The 23,588-nt window shown below is 39.7% G+C and overlaps 1 pseudogene; it reads right to left on the bottom strand.

The window, feature by feature from the left end:
* Positions 1-1,499: 1,499 nt before the first annotated feature.
* On the bottom strand, positions 1,500-23,459 carry LOC145625189 (uncharacterized; annotated as a pseudogene).
* Between the last annotated feature and the right edge of the window lie 129 nt (positions 23,460-23,588).

Below are 23,588 nucleotides of genomic sequence, written 5' to 3'. Positions count from 1 at the left end.
TCACTCAAAAGGAGTTGAACATGAGACAACGACGATGGTTGGAGTTGATTAAGGATTATGATTTGGAGATTCAGTATCATGAAGGGAAAGCGAATGTTATAGCTGATGCATTAAGTAGGAAGTCCAGTCATGCAATTAATGCAATGATTCTACTAGATCAATTGTGTGCGAAATTCCAAAAGATGAATTTGGAGGTATTGGAACAAGGAGAAGTTAAGAAGATCTTGAGTGCCTTGTTAAGCAGACCGTCAATCTATGATGAAATTCGGGAAAGTCAGCCCGGAGATAAAAAAAAGTTAAACAAGATTAAAGAGAAGATCGAGGAAGGGCAAGTATTGGACTTTTCGATAGCCGATGATGGAAGCATGAGGTTTAAAGGGAGATGGTGTGTCCCTCAGAATCGAAGCGATCTTAAGCAGAAGTTGAAGGAGGAAGCTCATAGTTCTCCTTATTCAATGCATCCCGGAGGGGATAAGTTGTATAAGGACATGAAAAAGACATTCTGGTGGCCGAACATGAAAAGGGAAGTGGCAGAATTTGTGGCTAGATGTTTAACTTGTCAAAAGGTCAAGATCGAGCATAAGAGACCCCAAGGAACAGTTCAATCCATGGAGGTGCCTAGTTGGAAGTGGGATTCGATCTCTATGGATTTTGTGGGAGCCTTACCCTAGACTCGAGCAGGAAATGATACAATTTGGGTCATAGTGGATCGACTAACGAAATGTGCAACGTTCATACCCATGAGGAGTACATGGTCGATGGACCAATTGGGAAGAGCGTATGTGAAATTTGTGGTGAAATACCATGGTGTGCCGAAGGACATCATCTCGGATAGAGAATCAAGGTTCTTATCCAACTTCTGGCAGAGTTTACAAAAGGCTATGGGGACTAAGTTGTTGATGAGCACTGCATTCCACCCCACAACCGATGGTCAAACAGAGAGAACAATACAAACTTTGGAGGATATGCTGAGATCATGTGTTATGGAGTACCAGGGTTCGTGGGAAGATCATTTGGACTTGATAGAATTTTCCTACAACAACAGTTATCATGCAAGCATTGGGATGGCGTCATTCGAGGCTTTGTATGGGCGAAAGTGTAGAAGCACGATATGTTGGAACGACATAAGCGAGAGTCTCGTTATAAGGATCGGGATTCTAAGTTGGATCGGAAAGGCCTAGAAGGATCGGATCGTAGGATCGCAGGATCCTACCAATTTTCAGTTTTAAGACATAGTAGATGTATAAAATTGTTGTGCGATCATATTTTATGTAAAAACAACACTAATAATGCTAATATTTAGTGATTTACTCATTGAAAAGGCGATACTTCATTAAAAAGCTAATTATAGCGAATATTTCGACATCTTTCTCAATAAATTTGTACATCAAAATCTTGAGAACAAGGCAATAGTTATGAGTTCAATGACAAAATAATACACATAATGACATAAAATAGTTTTAATTACAAAAATCTTAGTTTTAATTAAAGTATATTCATCAATCATCATATCCAAAACTCAAATTGCCATACTCAACATCATCACTTCTAACATTAGTTTCTCCTGTACTAGCTGGATCATTTTCAAAGTTGTTTCCATCACCAAAATCGTCATCATCATGAAATTCATTTGAGCCCATATAAGTTGTTGCAATGTCATCATCATTGTCGGTCAAATTTGTTACTTCAACGATTTCATCTACACAATATGTGGCAAAAATAATTAAAAAGGTGAAATAGGAGAAGATAAGATTTTTATAAGTAATAAATATTGAATGAAAAGGAAAATAAAAAGCTCACCATCATGGTCTTCATGATTTTCATCTCCATTTCTTGTAACTTGTCTAGCAATCCTCCTTGCTGCTCTATCAAGATTAGTGAACCATGCAACATTTGTTGGAAGAATATGTTCTTCTTCTTCTGCTATCCACTCATCATCAGACGGCAACTCTTCCAAAACTATTGGTTCTATTATTGACTAGCTTGCTCGTTTCTCATGCCTTCGCTTCAATTTTAAATTATACATCACAAAAACTAAATCGTTCATTTTTTGTTGATGTAATCGATTTCTTTTCTTAGTATAAACCTGTTTAAATTACATATAGAAAAAAATTTTAGAAGACATCAAATGACCCAAAATTGTATAATATAAAGTAAAAGAAAAAAAAAAATAGTAGTATTACCATTTCAAATGCACTCCAATTTCGTTCACAACCCGAGGAACTACAAGTGAGGCTTAAAATTCTAATGGAAAAGTTTTTAAGCTGTGGACATTCATCCCCATATGAATCCCACCAGTCATCTTTATGAATTAAGGCACATTCAGAATAGTATGTTAGTATTCGATTTGTTGTAATAAAAAATAAGATGTAATTTTATACCCAAAATCCAAACCTGGAGTTTTTTTTGTTCTTGTCGTCACAGCAGTAGGCAACCCAAAAAGCCCTCTAGCATTTTTAAAGGCATCCATTTGTAAATCAATCATCATTCTTTCGTCCGGATCAGAAACCATTCTTTAAAGACAATTATATAAGCCTATTTTAATGTCAGCATTGGCTTGAAAATCAGGCTTATATTGAAATTGTGGATTTAAAAAATAAGCTGCTGCATGGAGGGGCCTATGAAGTTGATCCTCCCAACGCTCATCAACAGTATCCAAGATTGGTTTATAGCTACATTATAAGAAAAAGATTATACGCAAGTATATATTTAAAATTATGTTCTAATAAGTAACAACATAAAACAAAATAAATTATATGAAACTTAACAGCTTACTTTCTTTCAACATTGTTAAAATTCTCCTTGATTTGGTTTTTAGCTTGGGCCATAGCTGAATAGATAAATCCCATAGCTGGGTTCTCATCGGAATCTACCATTTGTAGAACTTTTACAAGTGGCAATGCTGCTTTCAAACACATTATAACACTCTGCCAAAATCCCCTGGTATCCAAGATAATTCTCTGAACTTTTTTCCCTTCAACATATTTAGAAAACTTACTTGATGTCCATTTATTAGATGAAAACAAAGCAAGTAATGATCCTTTATGCTCATTTAAGCACCTCAATGTCAAGTAAGATGTAGCAAATCGCGTGATACCAGGTCTAATAAGCTCTCTATCTTTGGTAAACTCTTTCATCCAAGTGAGGAGTATGGTTCTAGAGTATATGTAAGTTGTTATCTTCCTAGCCTTAGTGATGGTAGCTGTAGACACCCATTTGTGTCTCCCCAAAACCAAACCCAGTGATGAGTACCTTTCACGTCGAATCATAATCGAATGAAACGAAAGTGTGGAAAGGTCTAGTGTTGCGGAAAGTTTTATTTCTTTTCTCTTCTCTCTGTTTTTGAAAACTTTATTTTAAGAAAACAGCCAATCCAGTTCGGTTGGTCCATGATATGGGTCCAATAATGGTGTAGTTGGATGGGGCTTGCAAAGACCTTTCCAACGATATATTATAAGCCCAATTCCGATGAATATTGAGGAAGTTATGGCCAATTTACTAAACTGGGCCCGGTTTGAGCTTTAAGTACGGCCTAATGATCTAGGGGAGGGCCTAATATAATTTATCATTCCTAATGCAATTAGGAATGGTTTTAGTCTTCTAGAACATTCTAGAAGGTTCTTTTCATTCCTTATTCAATTAGGACTCTTCAGAGTTTTAATTAGATCAAATAGCATTTTCGATGGGAATTATATTATTTTATCTTCCAGTACGGAAATTTATCAGATTTTGGAAAACGGGTTGAAAGCCGATTTGGCGTCCAACCCCAGGCCTTGGCGCCTGGAATCGGGATTGGCGCCAGACGCCAGCATTGGCGCCTGGCGCTAGCCACTGGTTCTGGCGCCAATTAGCCAGGGCTGGCGCCAATGTGTTTTTGTGGTCTTCAGACTCTGTTTTGATAAATTATCTTTTTTGGATGATTTTCTCTATAAATATCGCATCAAAAACTTCGTTTTCAAGGACCAAGATTCACCAATTCTCTTTATTCTTAAGTTTTAATAAATTCCGTTTTAATCAACTTTCACAATTAGTTTTAATAAACTCCGTTTTCATTCATCGATTCTCTTCATCAAGCTTTCATTCTTTAGCATTCCATTCTTTTCTTTTCTTTTCTAAACTCTGCTTTTTCACACAAAATTCCGCATTCGCAAGATCTTGATACACCTAGCCATATTCGAAGTTGCCTTCGCCCTAGACGTGAAAGGTTTTAATTTCTGAGGGTTTGGTCCCAAATCTCTATTTTAATTATTTAATTTAATTGTTTTGATTATTATTTTCCTGGAAGTTACTAACGTGTGTATTTTGTAATTACAAAGAGGTACGAGGCATCCAAGTAAGTGTTTTAATTGATTAATTGATATTATGATATAGATATCATGTTTATATTGTTATTATGATATTCCTAGTATCATGTCTAGGGTATTTTTAATATTAAATATGATTGCTATGATGTCTTTTATTCTCTTCCTAATATTTATTCTTGTTAGTATCATGTTAGGATTAAAGATTTGATTTTTATTGCTTAGTGTCATGCTAGGGTTTGTTATTAATCTTGTTAGTATCATGCCTAGGATCTTGCTATTTTTATTATGCTTTAATATTAACATGAACATGATTATGATTATAATTGTTATAATGATTATTATTATTATTATTATAATGATTATTTATTGTTATGTTGCTTGATTATTTTATTCTTTAGTGCTTGATCACCTTTTATTGCATGTTTAAAGGGAATTTGTACTTGTAACCACGCTTAATAAGATAATTAATAATCTTGTTAGGTTAATTGTGATTATAATTCAAGTGATCGCCAATAATAGTTTGTTTGTGCATTAATATTCAACCAACATAGATAAACAGGTTTAGGGTTAATCCTATTGATTGTACGTTAGTCAGAAAGCGCACATGAATACGAGCAGAATAAAGTAGAGGCCTATTATTAGGGCAGGTTCAATCTCTTTTAGGTTGGATTTGTACCTTCATCCCCGGACCCTTATTTGGTTCATGACCATATGGAGTTGACGATCTCTTGGATCGTTAAGGGGTGTAACCTTCACCTCGTGATGGTTTACAAGTTCCTTAAAAACTTGTTGGCGACTCTTTTGCTCTATCTTCTTCCCTTTTGGACGCCACCGTACTTTAGTGTATGATCACAGTGGGGTTCGAGCTAGTGGGATTTTAAAGGCTTGAAATTATTCCCTACAGTTTTTGGCGACTCCGCTGGGGAGGATTTCTATAATTAATTCCTGAATTTGTTTCGGCAATGATTTAGAATGAGTGGATGAGACTCGAAAAGTTCTAAGTATTTGATGTGCGTAATTTTGATTGACATTGTGGCATATGCATAAAAAGGTTATCATTGGAAAGACCATCCGTAATGAGTCAAAAACATAAGGATTTTACACGTAGAAAATTTGAGAAATGTCTTTCACAACAAGGACTGAAATAACACCGCGCGAAACTGGATGATTTTATTGAGCACAGAAAGCTGCTAAGGCATGTGGGAAGTAGCGTCAGGGGCTAGAGCTTGGCGCCAAACTTTTAGCCGTAGCGCCAGACGCCAGTATTGGCGCCATGCGCTACAGTTAAAAGTTGGCGCCAGTCTCTGTTTGCTGGCGCTAATTTCCCCCAATACCGAGCCAGAAATATGCGTTCTAATTTCGACCGGTTTTTCGTATTGTTTGCTTGATCCTACTTCCTGATTGAATTTTTTCTCACTTTTCTGAAACCCATATGTGTTCTACATATGGGCATAACCCTCTGGGAATTCATGCTCTATCTACTCGATTGAACGCTCCTGGCAACAAAGGGTACATCTGAGAGGTTGAATTCACCAAACCATGGAAGTAAGTTTTTTCTAAAAACTCGCGGTGTTCTATCCACACGCGTTAACCCTTCACGGTTAGGCTTCTACGCGGTGCATCTGGACAATTAACCATGGACCCTATTTGACTAAACCATATCCCGAACTTTAGAGAAATAGAGCCATGGTTAGGTTGCGAACTCATTGCATCATGTTGTGCCTACTTGCCTAATTGTGCATTATTTGTTGTGCATATATATCCTATGCTCCTCTTAACCGTTTGTTGATTTGTGTTGAGATTATAAGTAATGACTTAAAGAACTTTGCCTAATTAATTAATTAATTAATTCGAGTCAATAAAGTTTTTTCTTCTTTAATCGGAATTGACCTAGTACGACTTTAGGCATACCCCAGTTGACTAATAATATCGAAAACAGTCCCAGACCGAGACTCCAATATTGGTGCCAAAATATGAGCTGTAGCGCCACTGTATGGTGTGCAGCGCCAGACATTTACTAAAAAGTCTGGCGCCAACCACCATATTGTGACGCCAGTCCTGTCGCTTGGCCGACAGTTCGGATTATTTGTCGAGTCATCACCTAATGTCTAATTAATCAGTTTCCGGTTTAATTCGGTTAATTTTGCTGGCAATAATGCTTAATTGAATTAATATTCGAGTTTAGGCACTAAGTTTCATGGTCTTACACAAGAGTCCAAACATGTCACTTACACTCAATACACATACCAATACACATGTCTTGACCATGATTAAGGGAGTCTTGTGTGCGCGCATCTTTTTTTCGTCATTTTTTTAGGGGGGTAAGTCGGATATTAATCCTCCAATAAATAATAATACTTAAGTTCCCTAAACACATGTACATTATTGCTCCCTAAAAATATGCATACTTTTTGCATACCCTTTTTTTTATAAAAATATAAACCATAAAGTCAAATTGATTCGAGTCAAGTAATTAAAACGCAAACTGGCTTAATTTACAGCGCGTGGTCAAGAAAGGAAGGACGATTAATCAAAGATAACCTTTTCGTACAAGTCCAACTTTTCGACAAACCTATAGCCCGCAAGAGGAAAGCAAGAGTCATAATGGCAACTCAGGAAGAAGTTAACGATCTCAAGAACCAACTGGCTACTGTAACTGAGACACTGAAGCTTCTCGCACTTAAGATCGAGGATCCCGCGAAGCAACAACAAATGGACCTCATGCAAGAAAGCCTAAGCAAGTTGTCCAACGACTACAAGTTTCAAGAACTCACATCCCAAGGGGTCTTGGTGGATAAGGATCTTCTTCCGCAGAAGTTCAGTGCCAACGACATCCCAAAGTTCAGGGCAATCGACAACCCATACTTCCATCTAAGGGCATTTGAAACAATAATGAGTATCAAGGGTATCGATAAGAAAGTCTTCCCTTCTCTGTTCTCGCTATCTCTCGAGATCGTTTGCCAACAATGGTTCTTTTCTCTCGAAAAGGAAAAGACCTCTACCTGGGAATCCATAGCAAACGCTTTCGTTGATAGGTACAAGTGCAACGTTCAAGTCGAAACTGACCATAGAGAACTTGAAATTCTCAAGCAGAAGGAGAACGAAGGCTTCACATCTTTCTTTAACAAGTGGAGAGAAACCTCAGCTAAAATGATTGAGGTACCAAGTGAAAAAGAGTCCTTGAGACTGTTCATTAAAAACCTCCAAGAAAAATATTCAAAACATCTTAAATATCAAAATAACCTTCATACCTTTAAGGCTGTTTATGATATTGGGATTAATATCGAAGATGACTTGGCTAAATCTAAAGCTGCCAACAATAATTCCAACAGTGGCTGGAAAGGAAAGAAGAACGACAATCCTTCTTCTTCCAAAACCGCCCACTCAAATAATGTTAGTGCCTTTAACCAGGGAGAAGTCCTCGCCATGAACAACCAAGGACAAAAGAAACCGTTTAGGAGAAACTTCACTCCTATTGGCATGAGTTATGACACCGCGTTTGATCGACTAAATGCAAAAGGTCTTATAACTCCCATTGGATCATTTGGAGATCCACCAGTCGAGAAGAGATCGCCTAATTGGAACCCCAATGCACATTGCAAATATCATCAAGGTAGGGGCCATTCCACTGAAAGCTGTTGGAAGCTTTAGGAAGCTATCCAAGACCTAATTGACAGTAACAAGCTGCGTTGCCTCCTGCCAGTAAGAAACCGAGTATTGACAATGCACCTCTAGCTCATACATTGGCTATCTCTGATGAAGAAAGCGAAGTTGACCCCTCATCTCTCATTAAGCCTGTCAAAGCAACCAATGTCGAAGAAGAAGAAGAAGAGACCTTTTTCGATGTCGAAGATAATCTTCCAGAACCAGCAAATGAGGTAGAGATACGAATACTCACACTGTATCTGAGGGAGACATCGCAACTGTTACATGAAACTCTCAAAATTTTGAATGAACTTCACAAGGAATATGATGAAGAACCTAAGAGAGAATTCACACCAGTAAAAACAACTTATGAGGCAAAATACTTTCCCTTACAAGTCACCGAAAGACCCAAGAAGAGCAATAAAGTTTATACTCCAATTGGGATTCCGTATACACAAATGTTTGAAATGCTCTCCGAGAATGGCAAGGTCAAACCTCTCGAACCGAGACCATTTGAATCATTGAAAAGGACAGATAGATATTACTGTCAATACCATCAGTCAAGAGGACACACCCTAGAAAACTGCTTCAAGTTAAAGGATTTGGTGCAGAAAATGATTGATAGAAAGGAATTAGTCCAAGTTCAGCAAGAAGAAGACATAAATGTTAACGGAGTATGGGACAGTGATGAAGAAGATGTCTATCTAAAGGACATAATAGGACCTTCACCTTCCGTATCATACACCACAGACGACATTTGGGCTGAAGAAGATTCATCAATAGACGTCCTCGCAAGATCCGGGAGAATACAACCTCCCGTTTCAACACAACCTATGCCTACTGTACAACAAGTTCCCATACCTATCATCGAAGAAAATGACATCGTTAAACAATTCAAGAAGAAAAAAGTTGAGATGAATGTATGGAAGCTTCTGGCAACATCTCGAGAACATAGGTTAGCTGTGATGAATGCCTTGGATAAGATCGGGATAGATTCTGACACCACTCCTGAGGGACTAGCTAACTTCCTCACGAGTGACCTCCCTAGTCCAATTAATCTAATCACCTTCTCTGATAAAGACTTACCCCCGGAAGGTGACAAACACTACAAGGCGTTAAACCTCACGGTAGTCTGCAAAAGGATGAATGTTCCCATGACTCTTGTAGACAATGGATCGGCTATTAATGTCTGTCCACTTAGGACTGCGAGGATGCTTGGCATAAGAGATGAGGATTTAACTCCGTCCATACAAGGAATAAGAGCTTACGATAATACTCGACGTCAAGCTCTTGGCAAAATAACCCTTAATGTGACGGCAGGAGCAATAGAACATGCTACTGCTTTTCAAGTGGTAGACATCAAAGCCTCATTTAATCTGTTGTTAGGACGCCCTTGGCTCCATGATCTAAAGGTCGTCCCTTCATCTCTCCACCAACAAGTGAAAGCCATAGTTGGAGGAATCCCCATCACCATAGATGCTTCGCCAATGAGGATCAAATCAATAGAGAATCCAATCATCAACGTAGAGCACGACGAAGATGATGAAGACCTATGGGGCTTTAACGAAGAAGCCTCCTTAATCCAAGAGGATGAAAGGACATCTCTTTGCCACGACCCCCATTCCAACATGATTATCAACACTATACTGAAGAAACAAGGACACTTCCCTGGGATGACCTTAGGAAAGAAGAAGGGGATAGCAAAATCGATAGAGTCACCTGGCCTCCCTAAACTAGATACTTTCGGACTTGGTTTCGAACCGACTCGGAAAGATCTCAAGCGAGCCCATGACAAATTGAAAGCACGTAGGGACGCTCGTATTCAAAAGAAAGCAATTCTAATGGATCAGTACCCTCTTACGCTTAATGGTCAGTTTATAAAAGAAGGAGAGGACTATCCATGCCATGAATTTCCCGAGCCATTTGTTGTAAACGGCATACGACAACCGGAATTCGAGATCTTCTTGGATTGCTACTTCACTGATGAAATCCCAACTCCCGTCCACAAGGAGAAAGCACCCCCATGCTTTGACTTTAACGTCATGGGATTACTGTTTGGGCGAGAAAAGAATGAGCCAGTTTATGAGGAAGATAACTCCTCACTCATTCAAACGGTCCTACAAAGCGAAAACTTCGACCCCTCAAAGCTAATTACTCCAGCTGAAGGATTATTGCAAGGGTGGTGCAAGACTATCAAGGTCATTACTCCGAGTGGAAGGAAGATATCAATCACGACAGGACAAGGGCCAATGTTTGAAGAATCGTCTGAGTCAGAGTCAGAGTCTGAGTCAGAGTCTTCCCCTTTAGAACCTTCTAAGTCTTTAGCTATAATGCCTCCCCTTCCTATCTCTTCTCCTAGGATAGTTAGTGATCAAGTCCCTGAGGACATATCGCTCTTTGATGTAATGATCTCAGAGTATAATAATATCGCTCATTCTTCTTACTTCTTGTGTTCTTCCCTAACCCAAGATGACGAGCATTGCTTAGCTAACGATGAAAAAGATAAAGAATTTATTAAAGCAATGGAAACACTTGAAAAGAAAACACCGATAATTGAAGAGACTGAAACAGTTGACATCTCAAATGATTCAACTCATAAAAGAGAAGTTAAAATCGGACTAACATTGAATAAACAAGAAAGAACCGATTTAATTAACTTGCTTAAAGAATTTATCGATGTATTTGCTTGGTCATATGAAGATATGCCAGGCATTAACAGAGAAATAGCTCAACACACTATACCATTAATATCAGGAATGAAACCTGTAAAACAAAAGTTGCGTCGAATGAAACCCGACGTAGCACTTAAAATAAAAGAAGAAGTTCAAAAACAAATAACTGCAGGTTTCATCAAGGTATCCAAATACCCCGAATGGGTCGCCAACGTCGTTCCAGTTCCAAAGAAAGACGGAAGGGTAAGGATGTGTGTCGACTATCGAGATCTAAACAAGGCAAGTCCAAAGGACGACTTCCCTTTGCCACACATCGATATTCTGGTAGACAACACAACAAATCACGCGCTTCTCTCATTCATGGACGGATACGCAGGGTACAATCAGATTCTCATGGCAGAAGAAGACATGGAGAAGACAACTTTCATTACACCATGGGGCACTTACTGTTACACGGTAATGCCATTTGGGTTGAAAAACGCAGGTGCTACTTACCAACGTGCAGCAACTGCCTTGCTCCATGACATGATGCACAAAGAAGTTGAAGTATATGTCGACGACATGATTGTAAAATCAAAGGACCGTTCAGGCCATCAAGTAGCCTTAAGGAAATTTTTCGAAAGGTTAAGAAAATACAATATGAGGTTGAATCAATCAAAATGTGCTTTTGGAGTCACCTCAGGCAAGCTCTTGGGGTACGTCATAAGCTCTAGAGGAATTGAGATAGATCCAACCAAGATTAAAGCAATCATGTCGATGCCACCGCCCAAGACCGAGGAACAGATTCGAGGATTCATTGGCCGGTTGCAATACATAAGTAGGTTCATATCCAAACTGACAACAATATGTGAACCAATCTTCAAAAAGCTCAAGAAGAATGTACCAGTAATATGGGATGATGAGTGTCAAAAAGCCTTTGACCGGATCAAAGCCTATCTCGCAAATCCTCCCGTATTAGCGCCAGCACTTCCCGGAATACCTCTTAGGTTATATTTGACGGTTACCAAAGAGACAATGGGAGCCATGCTAGCACAAGAGGTAGAAAACAAAGAGAATGCAATCTATTACTTAAGTAAGAAGATGCTCGAATACGAAACACGCTATACACCACTCGAGAAATTGTGCCTCGCTTTGGTGTGGGCCACAACTAAGTTGAGACATTACATGTTGGTGCATACCGTTTTCGTGGTATCTCGATTAGATCCACTCAAATACTTGTTCGAGAAATCAACGCTCAATGGACGTATTTCAAGATGGATAGTCAACTTAGCCCAGTTCGATGTGCGGTTTATGCCACAAAAAGCCATTAAAGGATCTGTGGTGTCAGACTTTCCAATAGAAGACTCGACACCAATACAGAACAATGAATTTCCAGATGAAGATTTGATGGTCACCGAAGATGATACTTGGACCTTGTATTTCGACGGAGCCTCAAACCAAAAGGGGTGTGGTGTCGGAGTGCTACTAGTATCACCTAAGGAAGAACATGTCCCAATCTCAATAAAGCTTGATTTCGACGTTACCAACAATGCTGCTGAATATGAAGCATGTGTGGTAGGCCTTGAAACAGCCCTGGCATTGGGAGTAAAGAAGTTAAGGATATTCGGAGACTCCTCTCTAATCATCAATCAAATATCTAAAAGGTGGAAAGTAAGGAGCGAAGGCCTAGCCCCTTACCAAACTTATCTGGAAACTCTTACCGATCAGTTAGAGAAGGTGGAATACACATATCTACCAAGAGAAGAAAACCAATTTGCTGATGCCGTGGCAATATTGGCCTCAATGGTTAGGATTCCCACAGATATCGAGCAAATGCCTCTAACTATCGAAAAAAGGCACAAACCAGCATATATACAGGCTATAGAAGACGACAATCCAGTCCAAGATGAAGATGAAGAACAAGAAGAAGAACCATGGTACACAGACATTCTCAACTACGTCACCAATGGAGAATACCCTCCTCATGCTGACAAAAGAACAAAACGAGCCTTGAGACTTTTGGCTTCTCAATATGTACTCATAGACAACGAGCTACATAAAAGGGTACCAAAAGGTCGAGCTCTCCTATGTGTAGGGAAGGTGGATGCACAAAGAATAATGAGAATGGTCCACGAAGGAATCTGCGGAACTCATATAAATGGCAAAATGTTAGTCCAGAAAATAATGCGAGAAGGGTATTATTGGACTACCATGAATAGGGACTGCCATCAATATGTGAAAAGATGCCCTAAGTGTCAAATTTATGCCAATTTACAACACGTTCCTCCATCTTTGCTCTACACCTACACATCACCATGGCCATTCTCTACATGGGGAATTGACATAATCGGGAAGATCACTCCTCCAGGGACAGGAGGCCACGAATTTATTCTAGTAGCAATTGATTACTTTACGAAGTGGGTTGAAGCGCAATCATATGCTAAACTCACTGCAAAACATGTAGCGCTCTTTATCGAGAGAAATATCATTTGTGGATATGGAGTCCCACATGAAATAATAAGTGACAATGTAACTCACTTTCAAGCCGAATGTGAAGAATTGCTACATAAATATGGTATCCAACATCATCATTCGTCCCCTTATAGACCTCAAGCAAACGGAGCAGTCGAGGCAGCTAATAAGAATTTAAAGACTATCATCGAGAAAATGACAGAAAATTATAAGGATTGGCCTGTCAAGCTTCACTTTGCATTGTGGGGTTATCGCACGTCAATCCGTACGTCAACAGGAAATACACCATTTTCTTTGGTATATGGAATGGATGTCGTACAACCTGTCGAACTAGAAATACCATCTCTACGTATTGCGCTAGAGAGTAGACTCGATGAAGTCGAATGGACTAGGGCACGATATGAAGAATTGATCCTACTCGACGAAAAACGACTATAAGCTCTACATCACACCTAGTGCTATCAAACTCGTATGGCTAGACATTTTAATAAGAAGGTCAAGACAAGAAATATCAAAGTAGGAGATTTGGTATTAAAAGCGTTAAGGAAAAATGTTTTAGATCCAAGGGGAAAGTTTAGACCTAATTGGTCTGGCCCCTACATTGTCAAAACAATCCTGTCAGGTGGTGCAGCAAAATTAACTGATATGGATGGCAATGAATTCTCAAACATGACCAATCTTGACCAACTTAAAAAATACTACCCATAATTACTTGAGTAGGACACTCAAGAGAGCTACGTTCGGCCTGATTCCTTAGGAAGGGATACGTAGGCAACCCATTACGGGTGCGGCCACTTTATTATTCGACATCTCCGCATTCCAGAATCAACTAGAAGTCAACAAAAGTCGGAAAAGCTACTGGCGTCGCAGAACAAAGCCTGGCGCCAGCAATAGGTCGTTAGCGCCAGACGATGGTATTGGCGCCTGGCGCTAGACCTCATTAGCTGGCGCCAATCTGCAATTTCCGACGCCAGATCGGAAATAAAATCTGGACGAATTTCGGTGTTTTTCGGAAAATTTTCGACTTCCGTACTCGAAAGATTTCTGGAAAATTAATTTTTTTCGGCTTTTCATTGCTTTAATAAATTTAAAGTAACAATTTAATTGAAAGCTGAAATTTCATTAATAAAACAAAATTACATCGTTAATGGAATTTAAATAAGGCTGAAATAAATTAACTTTAAATAATAAATAATAACAATCTAATAAATCTAAAGCTAAGCAATGTTCTAGTCTTTCTTCTCCTTCTTTGCTCTTTTCCAATTCTTTTCTGTTTCCTCCTCTTCATCCATTACTTTAGCTAGTAGGCATCCTTTAGATGACCTACATTCAATTTTTTGAATAGATTGTTTCCCCCTCAGCTAACACCCCATGCTTCTTTTCCACCTAAACCTTTTTGTCCGTCGCTTTCCTTTTCCCCTTGTCTTTAGTAGTACTCTTTTTCTTAGGCATTGTAGGTGTTTTGAACTCAATTCTTCCACCTAAGCGTTCCATGGCCGGTGTCACCCTGTCACCTAGACGATTCTTCACATCGGTTCTACCCTGATCAATTGAAGACTTCTTCAACAACCACTTTTTTACATCATTAGGTAAAGAAGGGGGAACCTTTTGGGTAATCACTTCCCATAAAGGTCTAGCGCTCCAGTACGTGTCAAATTTGTCTACTTCTTGAGATATGGGATACTCATAGGGAGGACAAAGATCCCCAGAAGGAATATTTTGAAGCAAGCCATATTGTCTCTTTACTCTGCAAGGATAATAATATGTCACGCGAGACAAGCTTGGAAGACGGCAGAAAGGTTGCTTGTTAACACCAACCATCCTTTTTATTTTCCACCATGGGATGACCCACTTGATAGCAAAATCACGTGATTCAAAGACTTTCTTCCACCCATGGCGCCCAATTTTAGGGATGCGCTTCTTTCTTCTCACAAAGCAAGTGGGCGTATAATTTTCAATGTCGTCCGGAGGGCTAATTAATCCTAGCCTCTCCATTAGCCACATCTGTAAAAAAAATTCCAATGCAAATAAATTAATATTACAATACAAAAATATATTTTTTGATTTCTGTAATTAAAAATATTATTTTTCTACCTGTAATAAAATTGGAGAACCGCGAAGAGGTGCTTTTGGGTCCCTTTTCAATTCATCTAGACTAATCATAGTCTCTCCAACTATTAATGGCATTGGATTTCTCCCAGATTCAATTTGTTCTAGCACAGTGGTTATAATTGATTGACCCTCGTTAATTTTACCACTACTAAGACAATATTGATTAAGCATGCAGAATAAGAAAGCCCTTCTTCTATATATGTGAAAAGATTCAGAAAGCGGTTTATCAAAATAATAGCGTGCGAATTCTTTCAAGTTCACTACATTGCCATCTACTATTTTTGATAAATCCCTTTCCTTCAAGTTAAAGAAGCGCTCAAAATCCTTATAGTAATATGCATCTACTCTAGGGATTACTACCAGGTCTATTGCAGGGAAGCCTAAAATAGCACCAAATTCCTCTGGCAAAGGGCTAATTTCATCATACCCTATTCTAAAACAATGTGTATCAATGTTCCAAAATTCTAAAGCGGTATGTATGAAGTCTATGTCTAGATCTACCCCTTTAATGCCATAAATTCCCCCCAAGTGAAATAAATCCAATTCTTTTCTTTCTCTAGCATTAAGAGATCGACACCATTCATGAGAATATTGGGTGAAGGTTTTAGTGGCTAAAGACATGATTATTATTTTTTCTAAAGAGAAGAATAATTTTTTCGCTGGAATTTTGTGAATAATCGGCTGAGCAAGGGGCTATTTATGCACAAATTACGAGGAATTTCAACCTGACTGGAATAAGAAGTCAGCGTCATTTGGCGTCACACACCCGAAATTGGCGTCACCCATCAGCTATTGGCGCCACACGCTAAGTGTAGCGCCTGGCGCCACATTAGCAGAAAAGTCGCGCGTGCTCAGTTGCGTTTTGATATTAAACTGGAGTCGGTTTAATGATTTTATGGCCCCGTTTTTATTTTTCTAAATATTTTTCTATCTTTTTTTTTATTATTATTAATTAATTAAATATAGCAATTATTTTTAGTTAATTTTTATTTTTTCTTCTTTTGAATTTTATATTAATTTTCAAAAATCAGCTTTTTTCTCCGTTTTATTTTTCCTTTTTATATTTTCTTTTTGGGGGAGAGAGTCAGATAATACCCTCCATCAATAATAAAAAATGACGGAATTTTTGCGCAAAATTGTTATCACACTTGCACACACTAACATACACTAACACTATAGATAATAATGAATTTACAATAACATAACATAAAGTACAAAGTGTCTAAATAATAAGTCAAAGGCAAAGTTCTATAAAAAGTCAAAATAAAAAAACATATACAGAAGCAAACTACGGCGCCGGAGGACGTAGGCCCATCATGCCATAAAACTGCGCCGTCCGAGGAGTCACCTCTCCGCCAGCTCCGGCCTCAGCACCAGCTCCAGTCTCAGTAGGAGAAGGGAAACTCAAGACAGGACCGCTCCAGCCAAGATCAACCTGAGGCTGAGACCGCAGAGGCTGCTGCGATGACGAGCCAACCTCGTACATCCCACCACCTCTGAAAGCCGAGGTAGCCTCTCCTACCGGTGCAGCAGGAGCACCCTCAGAAGAAGACCCTGAGCCCTCATCAACATCGGCTCGGGCAGCCTCAGAACGACCACCTCTACCTCCGGACGAAGTGCGACGACGTCTCGAGCTAGACCTCGCCGGCTCTCTCCACCCCTCAGGCCTCGTACGGGTGTGAGAAGCAATCAGCTGACCCTGCAAAAAGAATTAAATCAGAAACAAGATAAAACTGAAGCATAATGTAGAAATAAGTGAAGAAAAGTTACCTCTCGGACAGCGTCGTCTCGACGACAGGTAGCTGCATTCCTCATCCGAACAAGTTGGCTCCGGAAGGCATCTATGCATCGTGCCATAACCGAAACCACCTCGCGTGAGAACTGTCAAGGAAAGTTAAGTCAGTAAAAATGCATGCGAACTGAATACAAGATTCTGAATTAGAACTAGACTTACCCTAGTCTGGTGACGAGGAATCGACCGCTCCACGAAGCGCTCGCCCTCAGGAGCCGGAGAAATCATCTCCTTGATCGGCCCGTACATCCCCCGGTAGTGGATGGACATACGGGGTGGCACAAACTCAGTGGGACCATCTTGATAAAACAGAAAGAAATCAGCAAGGTATTACTTGGGGGCTACTCAGTGAAAAAAACACAAAAAGTTAAGGATCTTACCCTCACATCCTCGGCCGGTACAGGGGCGGGAGCCAACAAAGGAAGTAGCTCCTCAGCATAACTCCGCCCAAGGATCACATGGGACCGCCAGAGGGAACCAGACTCCTCAGCCATGCTCGACAACTCTCTCTCGTCGAACATGTGACGTGGTGGAGGAGCAGGAACGACAAAAACATCGGAAGAGTGCTGGATAGCAACTCTCTCTCCTAAGTACACAACCGCTCCGTAGGTCCCCAGAAAGTAGCGGCGCTCAGCAGAGTACTGTGCGGCTAATCCAGGGACTGTCCAACCACCCCATGGTCGGTATACTACCTCAGGTCCCTATAAAAAATACCAATCGGGTAAGAACATGTCCGAAACGTCATAGAAGAGCAAGACAAACACTAAAAGTCGTACCGAGATGATCCGACTCCGGACGCGTGCAGTAGACAGGTCCACATGGTGGCCGCCCCAAGAGGCGCTCACCGGATACCCCCTCGGCGATGGTCTCGCCGGCGTAATGGAAGGAAAATACTCGTAGAACCAGATTTACAAAAAAGCTAAAGCATGAGTAAATGTTGACTAACATATAGGGCTAAACTTTATAGGGAATAATGTTTACCTCTACGACCTTCTAGAAAGCAGACAAAGCAACGTTCGTCCTAAAGGACCGGTGGCGACACGAGTCCCTCAGCGCGCGAACGAAGTCAATGTAGGCCAAGCTGGCCCAATCATAAGTCCCGATCCGCCGGAGATCGCGAACAGCAGGGAGGTAGTAAAGCAACGCCCTACTACCCCTGTCAGGGGAGAATGTCCCTGACAACAACATCAGTACAAAGATGCGCACCCGCTGCTCTCGGGTGGTCGCATCGTCGTCAAGAGCCGCTGCCAGCGTTGAGCGGCAAATCCCCCTAGCACTGAACTGAGTCGTCTCGACCTTAGCTCGGGCCCGAACAGCAATCGATCCCAACAGCTCCTCGACCTCTGGAGAAAAGACGTCGATACTGCCGTCGAATGGCAGCGGCACAGAAGTGAACTCTAGTCCTGTGATGAGACTGAAGTCTGTAGGAGTGACCATCATCTCACCCCAGGGAAAATGAAAAGTGTTGGTGGTGTCCCAGAAGAACTCCACCAGAGCACGTACTACATGGTGATCCCCGCTGGAGGCAACCATAGCCTCGGAGGTCTCGAACAGGGCAACCAGTCCGCAAGACTCCCATAGGAGTCTCGTCTCCCGATCTCTGGCAATGTGCATCCTATACAAATCGCCTAGACCATCACAGCCAGAGCCGTGATTCCGTGTCCTCCCAGGTTCGGTTCCCCGTCTCACCCTCTCAGAAATGTGGTGGACAGGGGCAAAGAACAAGGTCTGCTCATCCCACTCTGGGAACCGACCAAGCGAAGTGGACGGTGTAGTGTCGTCCTCCACGGGCTCATGCTCCCGTCTAGTGTTTCAGGACCGTGAACCTGAGCCTCTTTTTCTAGCCATGCTACATTGTGCAGAATCATCATAAATTTAGGTTCTATAGTATCTAAAGGTTCGCCTAGCCGCATGATACTATGTTCGCAAAAACAGAGTACGTAGTACTAAAACAGAGCACAAATTCAAGTTGAGCATGACAACATTTTTTCAAGCAATCAAACAATTTCTTGCAACACTATAGTGATTATTGTGACAAATTGAACAAGAATTGCTAGCAAAAACATCAAGAACGGGTCATATTGTTCTTCACGACCTTAAGAGGTCCAACAATGGCGGATTGCTCATTTTTTCACCAAATTGAGTCAAACAAGTCTCAAATTACTCCCAAGGCAATATACAAACATAAACAAGCAATTTCATGGCATAAATCTTGATAAACAAAGCAAATTGAGCATTATAAATTTCGAATTTTCATGAAATTCGTGAATAAAAATGCCAAAAATTCATAAAAACCGATGTGAGTTGGAGGAAAACTTACATAGATCGGGAATATGGATGAGAAGAGCTTTGATTTGCAACAAATTTGAGCGAATTCGGTTGAGAAATGAGTGAGCAACGATCAATTGAAGTTTTCGGACTTCTCTCGGGCTGTTTCGCGACGAACAGAGCAAGAAATAAAACAGAAAACTGAATTTAAAGAAAAATCCGTACTGGCGCCAGTCCCTAGGCATTGGCGTCACATTCTGTGCTTGGCGCCAGACACCAATGCCAGCGCATGGCGCTAATGCCATATGGCTGACGCTGATTGTTTTTCAGCGACGCCAAAGCAGCCAGCCACCTGTTGAGGTTGTGCTAGCCTTCTGCAATATATTTTGGGTTCCTTGGTACGCCAGTTAGCCCCTCTAAGAAATTTGACATGATTAGGTAATCGGCTTGATTACGTAAAGTGATCGACCTGATGAAAAGATCGTCTCACTTAGCTTAAAGCGCCTAAGCATTGGCTCATTAGCAAAAGGCACCGACATATTGGCTCATTAGCAAAAGGCACCGACGTACAGGTTCAAAGCAAAAGAGCGCCGACGTACAGGCATAGCAAGAGCAAAGTTTAAGCGAACTTTTAAGGATTGACAGGCGTGGATCTTCGGTAATTTCCTTTGGGAAATTATCGCATCAAATGAGGATGACTTCAAGAGAAGATGTCTTCGGCATCATTCCCTGGTTTGCGGAAAGTTGTCATGAACAGCTGAAGGTAATTTCGGGCGAAGTTGTCTTCGATCATAATTCCTGAGGCACGGAAGATGATCATAATGCGGATGAGAATTATTTCAAGAGAAATAATTTTCGATGATATTCCCTTGGACGTGGAATATTATCATAGCGGGGAGGATAGTTTCAGGCGAAGCAATCTTCTAATTTGGAAGCAGTTACAAGGCGTAGCGGTTTTCAAGCGGGATGGCATTCTCTAGCTTGCAGGAGGTCGTCAAAACAACAACAGCAGCAACAATCGGTTACTTTCAGAGACGTGTGCTCGACGGTGCAAGATACGCGTTTCTTAACTCTTTTGTCTGTTTAACTAATGCTAGTTTTGCAGGTATTGGCGTTACAAGATTGATTTAGGATCGCCGAACGTTCTGAATCATTCTCCGTCCCTATCATTACTTTGACTTTCGATTTCGAAACTCGCGTTTCTCCAAACTCAGTCAAAGTGGGGGCTTCTGTAGACACCCATTTGTGTCTCCCCAAAACCAAACCCAGTGATGAGTACCTTTCACATCAAATCATAATCGAATGAAACAAAAGTGTGGAAAGGTCTAGTGTTGCGGAAAGTTTTATTTCTTTTCTCTTCTCTCTGTTTTTGAAAACTTTATTTTAAGAAAACAGCCAATCCAGTTTGGTTGGTCCATGATATGGGTCCAATAATGGTGTAGTTGGATGGGGCTTGCAAAGACCTTTCCAACGATATATTATAAGCCCAATTCCGATGAATATTGAGGAAGTTATGGCCAATTTACTAAACTGGGCCCGGTTTGAGCTTTAAGTACGGCCTAATGATCTAGGGGAGGGCCTAATATAATTTATCATTCCTAATGCAATTAGGAATGGTTTTAGGATTCTAGAACATTCTAGAAGGTTCTTTTCATTCCTTATTCAATTAGGACTCTTCAGAGTTTTAATTAGATCAAATAGCATTTTCGATGGGAATTATATTATTTTATCTTCCAGTACGGAAATTTATCAGATTTTGGAAAACACGTTGAAAGCCGATTTGGCGTCCAACCCCAGGCCTTGGCGCCTGGAATCGGGATTAGCGCCAGACGCCAGCATTGGCGCCTGGCGCTAGCCACTGGTTCTGGCGCCAATGTGTTTTAGTGGTCTTCAGACTCTGTTTTGATAAATTATCTTTTTTTGATGATTTTCTCTATAAATATCGTATCAAAAACTCCGTTTTCAAGGACCAAGATTCACCAATTCTCTTTATTCTTAAGTTTTAATAAATTCCGTTTTAATCAACTTTCACAATTAGTTTTAATAAACTCCGTTTTCATTCATCGATTCTCTTCATCAAGCTTTCATTCTTTAGCATTCCATTCTTTTCTTTTCTTTTCTAAACTCTGCTTTTTCACACAAAATTCCGCATTCGCAAGATCTTGATACACCTAGCCATATTCGAAGTTGCCTTCGCCCTAGACGTGAAAGGTTTTAATTTCTGAGGGTTTGGTCCCAAATCTCTATTTTAAGTATTTAATTTAATTGTTTTGATTATTATTTTACTGGAAGTTACTAACGTGTGTATTTTGTAATTACAAAGAGGTACGAGGCATCCAAGTAAGTGTTTTAATTGATTAATTGATATTATGATATAGATATCATGTTTATATTGTTATTATGATATTCCTAGTATCATGTCTAGGGTATTTTTAATATTAAATATGATTGCTATGATGCCTTTTATTCTCTTCCTAATATTTATTCTTGTTAGTATCATGTTAGGGTTAAAGATTTGATTTTTATTGCTTAGTGACATGCTAGGGTTTGTTATTAATCTTGTTAGTATCATGCCTAGGATCTTGCTATTTTTATTATGCTTTAATATTAACATGAACATGATTATGATTATAATTGTTATAATGATTATTATTATTATTATAATGATTATTTATTATTATGTTGCTTGATTATTTTATTCTTTATTGCTTGATCACCTTTTATTGCATGTTTAAAGGGAATTTGTACTTGTAACCACGCTTAATAAGATAATTAATAATCTTGTTAAGTTAATTGTGATTATAATTCAAGTGATCGCCAATAATAGTTTGTTTGTGCATTAATATTCAACCAACATAGATAAACAAGTTTAGGGTTAATCCTATTGATTGTATGTTAGTCAGAAAGCGCACATGAATACGAGCAGAATAAAGTAGAGGCCTATTATTAGGGCAGGTTCAATCTCTTTTAGGTTGGATTTGTACCTTCATCCCCGGACCCTTATTTGGTTCATGACCTTATGGAGTTGACGATCTCTTGGATCGTTAAGGGGTGTAACCTTCACCTCGTGATGGTTTACAAGTTCCTTAAAAACTTGTTGGCGACTCTTTTGCTCTATCTTCTTCCCTTTTGGACGCCACCGTACTTTAGTGTATGATCACAGTGGGGTTCGAGCTAGTGGGATTTTAAAAGCTTGAAATTATTCCTTACAGTAGCACTATGGACCTTAATCTTCTTATCAAAATCCTCCAGCATTAGATCAATACAGTGAGCAGCACATGGTGTCCAAAATAATTTAGTCCTTTTCTCCATCAACTTTTCTCCAGCAGCTTTGTAGTTTGCAGCATTATCTGTGACAACTTGCACAACATTCTCTTCACCAACCTTTTCTACAACCGCATCCAACATTTCAAGAACTTTTTCAGCTGTTTTAGAGATCTCAGATGTATCAATTGAAGATAAGAACACAGACCCCTTAGGGCTATTCACTAAGAAATTACAAATGGAACGTCTTTTTCTATCACTCCATCCATCTGACATAATGGTGCAACCTGTTTTTTTTCATTCTTCTTTGAACTCCTCAAGCATGGTCACTACATTTTTCACTTCTTTACTCAATAACCTCACCCTTATTTCATGATAGCTTGGTGGTTTAACTCCAATTCCATACTTTGCAATTTTTCCAACCATGATATATAGGAAATTCAGGATTGTTAACGGCATTTTATGGAAGTGCAATAGTGTAAAAAAACGAGCTATTTGTTGATAAACTTCTTCTCTTTCTTCCTTTTTATATTTCTGATTAAGTGTTGTTTGTACTCCAGGTTTGCTTCTACTCACAAAAGCATCCATTCCCCCCCCCCCCCTCTTGTTCCAATTATTACTTTGTTGATATTCATGATTATCATCATCCTCACCTATATCATTAATTTTTTTCTTTTTTCAACTAGATTGTTCTACATTAGCTTGTAATAGGTCTCTAAATTTATGTTTCACATCATCCGGAACTTGCAAACATCTCTCAACATTACAACCAGTCCCAGCAAGGTGATGTTTAAGCCTATAAACACCACTAGAACGCACAACAGCACAATATTTACATCTTACTTTCTTAGTTTCACTATCTACCTCACTACCATGTTCCCAGCCTGGGTCAGTCCTACTACCAGGAAAATTTTTCCTTTTCTTTTTAACAGAGCTTGCAGAGGCTGACATAATTTGAAGTTCGAATGATCAATTTCAACAGAGTCGCATAAATAATACCTACCTACATATAGACATAGAATTTCAATTTAAGGAAAAAAAATTGAGCACTTCAATCTTCAAATATCAATTTAAACTTAA

Source organism: Chenopodium album, chromosome 3, assembly GCF_948465745.1.
Source record: "Chenopodium album chromosome 3, dcCheAlbu1.1, whole genome shotgun sequence".
NCBI lineage: Eukaryota > Viridiplantae > Streptophyta > Magnoliopsida > Caryophyllales > Amaranthaceae > Chenopodium > Chenopodium album.
This window is presented reverse-complemented; position numbering and strand designations above follow the sequence as displayed.